This window comes from Schistocerca piceifrons, chromosome 4 (genome assembly GCF_021461385.2).
Source record: "Schistocerca piceifrons isolate TAMUIC-IGC-003096 chromosome 4, iqSchPice1.1, whole genome shotgun sequence".
NCBI lineage: Eukaryota > Metazoa > Arthropoda > Insecta > Orthoptera > Acrididae > Schistocerca > Schistocerca piceifrons.
In genome coordinates this window covers 310,766,123-310,773,218 of record NC_060141.1, presented here as the reverse complement: position 1 = coordinate 310,773,218, position 7,096 = coordinate 310,766,123, and the positions used below count along the sequence as shown (strand labels likewise).

Below are 7,096 nucleotides of genomic sequence, written 5' to 3'. Positions count from 1 at the left end.
ATTGTTTTATACTACAGATGTATATAAGTGTCGTAGAAACATGAAAAGCAATCATTTTCACAGTATAGAGCACACCATAAAGATGCTGCATTTTTACATTTTCAGCTGTACCATTACAATATGAACCCAACAAAACTGATTTGTAGCCAGTTAAAGGGATCTGGCCCGAGAAGTAACGAGATTGTTAAAGCTGCCAGACGTATTGGAACTAACGCACGCAGCTTTTTCACACGTCACTGCCGAACGCTGGCGGGATATAGGACGGCTCTTCACAAAAGAAAAGGAGAATATGCGGCGCCCGATTGGCTTCTTGGAGTATGATGTTGATCGACTCGTTTCAACGTAGCAGATGACAGTTCCAGAACTGAAATGTATTTCTCGGATTCGGATAAGGAAGGAGCTAAGAGATTAACAGACGACTGACTGTACATAATTAACACCTTCAGTGACTTCGATATTCAACAGTGCGGTGAAATCCTTGCAGTATGCTTTTGCATACACATAGCTTGCCGAGAAAAATTAACCGGTGTTTAAGGTAGATATTTTCGTCACTCTTGTTTGTAATTAGAAAGCTATGTCAGGCGAGTACGAGAGCAATTTATGCTTTCCGTCTGGTCACCTAAGAAGGGTGCGGTAGTGTTGAAGTTTTGCCGAGTGTTATCTCTCTCTCTCTTTAAAAATTAAATGACATTCCAAACTATATTCTTTGCTTCTCTCTCGTTGGTCTGAACTGCAACTGTTCACATTATTGCAGGTTAGTTGAACCGCTGGTTGGCCATTGCTGTCCAAGTATAATGCGACGGTAAACCTGTTGTCCCGCATTATTGCTGTCTATGTGCAAGTCACACAGCATAAAACGTATCCTTATGATCGTACTTGACAGTACTGGACACCGCTTGGCTTCCACCCCACATGAAAAGAAATTCAATGAAATTCAAGCAAACGCGGAACAATACATGGTGTAATGCTTACATCAGGTTTATTCTTATGGTGAACAGAGTATATGTGCCAAGCTACGCCGCGCGCGCGCGCGCGTGTGTGTGTGTGTGTGTGTGTGTGTGTGTGTGTAAAGTAGGTGCAGTGACAACGGTGGCAGCAGGAACTAACAACTGTTATAAGCTACGGATGTCATTTGACCAGTTAGTTGTGAGCAGGCAATGATTAGTTGAGGATGTGTGACCGTATTGTGTCGGTGTTGTTGTGTCACAAATCACAGTGAGGTTACATCTCTAAATCACGTGTTGAAGGCATTATCCAGAATGTTTTGAAGAAGAGAAACGTGTGTGCAAAGTTTGGCCAGCTCACCACGAGTACCGAACAAAAAACAACAATGCGTGGACGCCTGCCACGACTTGAGATGCAAACTGCGGACAATTCCTTTCTGGAAAAATCATAACTGGTGCAGAGATATGGTGTTATCCGTACAAACCTAGTGTCAAACGACAAAGTGCAAAAATTCACTTGAATGATCAACAGTTTGACGACATAATCGACATTCAAACCAATGTGACACAGGAGTTGAAGATCATCCCAAAGAAGGACTTTTTTTGGCGCCTTCACAGGATTGTATGAAAGTTCCGTTCGTTGTACTCAAGAGGAAGGATTCTATGTAGAACATCTGAAGCCCTAAAACCGCCAGTTTTTCTCTGTTTTTTATTAATCCAATCACGAGACTTTTTGAACAGATGACGCACATATATTGTTCGTGATTCGAGTGTGTAAAACGCCTTTTATTAGCTTAAGATGCATCCATAGTTGGACTGAAAAAGCATAAATACCTTTTGCTGCTTCGGATCACGTCCAGATTTCGTCGAATAGTTTTGACGATCCTTGGTAGTTCCATCGTGGGTGGCGTTGGGCAGAATTATGGTGAAATTAGATGCCAATGTGACTTCATTAACCCACCTTAACCTCTCATGAGCTCCGAGACAGTAGGTTTTTTTTTTTTTCGTATGTGTCACAGCTTGCTGTTCGTAGCGTAGCCGATTCCGAGGGTGACGGCTCAGCACGCCACGTTATTGCACCATTACACGGGGAGGTTGTAGGACCTTTTGAGCCATATTTCAAACGTCGCAATGGGAGACAGGAACGGGGTTTCAAAGTTTTTCGTGTATTTCTAGCTGGAAACTGAAAAAAAGTCATGCGTTATTTAAACTCACTTTTAATAGATCAAAGCCACGAACCCAGACTGTCGAAATTTGTTTCTAAATAATATATAGCACTACTATGGCTGAATTTATGAAGGAATTGAAATTTTTTTGACAACTGTTAGTCGGTTGGCACAATGGTAGGCTACTTCCAGTGTGTATACCGGCAATATTTGTATTGTATATTTAATTTATAACATAGTGGATATTATATATTACACGCAACATTGATCTTTCCAGACATGACGGAATCATCTAAGACGGCATTAGTCCGATGCTTTCACTATGCTACAGAGTTATTTGCCTCGTGCAAAATAAAGCAAGGAAGTCTTCAGAAGCAGCAGCCGTCTTACACCCGTTAAGCTGTTCTCGTGTGTAAGAATACAGAACTTCTTTTACTCTGAGACAAATTCAGTTAATGCTGTTATTCGAATGCAAATAATAATGTGGTTTTAAACACAAACTTACTGTAATATTGGTAACAATTGACCATCTGGCGCCGTGGCTTAGTTGGTTAAAGCGCCTGTCTAGTAAACAGGAGATCGAGGGTTCGAATCCCTCCGGTGCCTTGTGGATTGAACTTTTGTTTTTCAATTCTTTATTCGTCCCCGTTTTTATAACGCATTCTAAAGTTGAAAAACTCACGGACATTCAAAAAGGAGACAATTATGTAATGCAAGGGTTTGTGTTTTTGATTAGCTTAATGCTTCGAAGAAAGCGACTTCCAAGAAGTAGTTTCAAATTTTCCATCGTAGTGCACTGTAATAGGTCGGGCAAGCGTTTACTTGCTAGAATTGTTTCTATTTATTCTTCGCCATCCTTGTTTCGTTCCAGAATTGCATTCGAAATGGCTACACTACTGTTGCTTACGATTCTGTGTGTGTGTGTGTGTGTGTGTGTGTGAGAGAGAGAGAGAGAGAGAGAGAGAGAGAGAGAGATTGCGATTGCGTTTAGGTCCCAGTGAGATATACATGTGACGTGAAGAACTTCACTAAACAAATACAACTGTACCAGTATCGTAACAAACCAGACTGCTTAAAAGAGCAGTTACCCATCGAAAGGGGATGTAGCTCAGTGGTAGAGCGTTCGCTTTGCATGTGAAAGGCCCCGGGTTCGATCCCCGGCATCTCCAAAATTTTTGAATCCATGCAACAGTGTAGAATAAGCATGTACAATGTAATCCTTAAAGACCCAAGAGGTATCGCAATTTTACAATGCCAAAATCAAAAGCTTTCACTGCACCTACTCAGACTGGTCGTAAAGATACACACTGTAAACTACTGTGATGTGCATGGAAGAAGGTGTTTTCAATTATACCACTAATTTATGTTTCGTCCCATTCTGTTTACAAATGGAGGAAGAAAGATTGTCGAAATACCTTTGTGCAAATTGTCATTAGTCTTATCCTGCCTTCGTGTCTCCTAGGGAAGTAATATTTAGGCGATTGTAGTACCATACAATCCTTAAGTTCTCACTTAAACACTATAAGCAAAGTGTTATGGGATTGGAGGCGCATATCTTAAAGCATTTGCCAGCTCAGGTTATTCAGCATCTCAGTGATGCTTTCTCATAGATCAATCAAACCTGTGATTGTATGCGCTGCCCTTCCATATACATTCAATATTGCTATTAGTAAGGGACCCATGCCCTTGAGTAATATTCTATGTTAGATTGCATGAGTGTTTAGTAAGCATATGCATATTTGTGTAATAACTAGTTAAGTAATTTATTGACAAAGACCTCTCATAGGAATGTGCTGTGGCTCCCTGTTTTCAGCCTTTATATAGCTGGTATGTACAAAAACACCTCAAAGAAGTTTGGATATGGCAACAATTACATGCTGGCAGTAAGTTGTAAAGATATAGAGGCCACTGAGGGCATTTTGATGAAGTACCTAACAGTTGTTGGGAAATACTTTTTTAGAGACTGCAACCCAGTGCCACAAAGAAGTCTTTACATTCCAGATGAACAAAAAGTTATAGAACAGAGACTGGATAAAAATGGATTGAATCTGGTTGATCACTGGATGGAGGAGTGGACCAGACAGACATCCCCTGCCTCTCAGAATGCTATGTTGTTCAAAACTGATTTTTGAGGCCGTGGATGTTTTGAGAAAGAATTATTGCAGTATTTACATCGAGAACAAAGTGCTGCTCTATAATCAAAACCCAAAATATTTTGGTGTCACCATAGATAGCTCAATGACCTCCAAGAATAATCTGTCAAACAAGGCTGCCAAACTCGGAACTCACAACATTTTTCAGACACTTGACAGAACTTCAGGCCTATTCAATCTGGTAGTGGAATATTGTGCATCGGTTTGGCTGAACACATCACTAAAGAGTACAACAATTTTGGATGAAAATGGATTCAGCCTAGTTGATTGCTGCGTAGAGGAGTGTACCAAATAGGTACCACCTGCCTTTCAAAATATGCCTTGCTTGCTAGCACCCCACCCAGATTCAACAAGCCTCAAAAAATCTGGGATACCCTAAATAGAATATGAACAAACCATTGAAGATGTGCTGACTCCTATAGAAGGGGAAATAACTTCTCCCAAGTGTGATTGTGGAGTTGCTAGGCAACTCATAAAACATATAATTTAAGATTGCCCATTGACGGGCTTCACTGGTGATCCCTCCAAATTCCAGATTGTTCTCCTATATTCTATGGTTTTATATAGTTTATATATTTTTATATCTATTCTCTTTTCCTCTTTTATATGACCTATATATTTTGTATGCATATTTAATGTTCATATTTTAGACTTTTTGTATATAATTAATTCATGCCACACATTAAGTAAATAAACCATCTGCTTCACCTATAACTGACCCTATGTGATCATTCATTCCCCTACACCAGTTACTTCATAGGACTATTCTAAAACTAATGTTTCTGGAGGACACAATCATACTAATCCAGTGTCCAAACTTAACCAACACATGGATGAATCTTCATACACCGCCACAAACCTACCAATAAACTGTCGGACCCCTGATATGCAGAGTCAGTAATGTTCCAAAGAAGAATAAACAAGCTATTAAGCAGGTGGTCATAACGTTTTGGCTCATCAGTGTACAACATTCCTTTACGATTCTTAAATCAAATGTTAGCTATGATTAAATTATGCTCTGTGCAAATTTTGCCAGGCAGCTTCCACTGTCATTCCTTTCACGCTGTCTATACTCATCTACTAGTCTTCCTTCTCTTCCTTTTCTTACTATGAAATTCCATTACCCCATTACAATTAAATCTGTGTGTCCTTTAACTATCTTAACGATTTATATATGCCAACTGAAGTAACAAATGAAAATTTACACAAAGGTCGGGATTCAAATTCAGACAGATGTGCTAACCAATATGCTGTCCGGGCGCAATGGCTTTGCACAACTGCACAGACTACCCTAGCTAATCTTACTCACCAGTCCAAGTTCCCATTCATGCCACAGCCCACTTGGTATTCCCCCTAAACTCGAACAGCATTGCAGAGGCTCTCCAACTGTATTGGAATAGCACCTCATCATCGAATGAAATGGGGGAGCCTGCCTGAAACCCAGACATAGATGCTTCTAATCAAACAAAACTGTATGGTTCCAGAGAGCTTTTCGAATCTTAAAAATCTGTGATGTATACATGCAAACTGAAGCAATGAATGAAAATTTGTACCAAGGCCAGGATTTGAACCTGGGCCTGTGTCCGCACTGCTCTGCTTACATACTTTTGTTACCACATCACGCGCCCACAGTGCCGCCAGGAGGTATCCAGCATCACAGTGGGCAGTGGTTGCAACGTTTTGGCTTATCATTGTGTAAATGGAAGGGGTCTGGAGACATCAGAATGTTTCGTATTGATTATATGATGGTAAGACAGATATTTCAGAATCTTTGTAAGACATTTCCAGGGGCAGATGTGGGCTGTGACTGCAATTTATTCGTTATGAACTGCAGATTAAAACTGAAGAAATTGCAAAAAGGCAGTCACCTAAGGAGATGCTACCTGGCTAAGTGAAAGAACTGGAGATTGTTAAGAGCTTCAGAGGGATAATTAGGTAACATTTGACTGGAACAGTAGAAAGCAGTACAGTACAAGATGAACAGATACCTCTGAGAAATGAATAATGAAGGCAGCAGGAAATTAAGTATGGAAAAAGACAAGCTCTAGTGGAAATCCTTGAATATCACAGAACATATTGAATTTAATTGATGAAAGGAGAAAATATAAAAATGCGGCAAATGACTAACAAATGAGATTGACAGGAAGTGTGAAATGACTAAGCAGAAATGGCTAGAGGACAAATGTAACGATTTAGAAGCATATATCACTTCCCCTATAGGCGGAAGAACAACAATGATCAATGGCATGAGGATGCAGAAGATAATGGAAACCACTGCATTAAAGACACATAATGTGTAGCCACAGGACATGTGCCTGTAGTTGGAAAAGTGTCATGATGATCTCTCCATTGGCAAAAGATTCCGGGATAGTCCCCCATTTGGACCTTGGGAGGGGACTGCCAACGGGGAGGTGGCCATGAGAAAAAGACTGAATAACCAATGAAAGGATAACAGTCTACCAGTTGGGGTGTGGAATGTCAGAAGCTTCAGTGTGGCAGAGAAGCCAGAAAATCTGAAAAGGGAACTGTAGAGGGTCAATCTGGATATAGTAGGGGTCAGTGAAGTGAAATGGAAAGAAGACGAGGATATCTGGTCAGATGAGTATAGGGTAATGTCAATAGCAGCAGAAAATAGTATAACGGGAGCAGGATTCATTATGAATAGGAAATAGGGTAAAGAGTGTGTTACTGTGACCAGTTCAGTGATAAGGTTGTTCTTATCAGAATCGACAGAAAAGCAACACCAACAATGATAGTTCAGGTATACATGCCGATGTTGCAAATCAAAAATGAAGAGACAGAGAAAGTATATGAGTATATCGGCAGAGTACAA

The 7,096-nt window shown here is 40.3% G+C and overlaps 2 non-coding genes across 2 annotated transcripts; both read left to right on the top strand.

Moving 5' to 3' along the window:
- Positions 1–2,642: 2,642 nt before the first annotated feature.
- Positions 2,643–2,716, top strand: Trnat-agu. Its single transcript has one exon. It is a non-coding gene; the product is annotated as a tRNA-Thr (tRNA).
- Positions 2,717–3,207: 491 nt separating this feature from the next.
- Positions 3,208–3,279, top strand: Trnaa-ugc. The gene has a single exon. It is a non-coding gene; the product is annotated as a tRNA-Ala (tRNA).
- Positions 3,280–7,096: the final 3,817 nt, after the last annotated feature.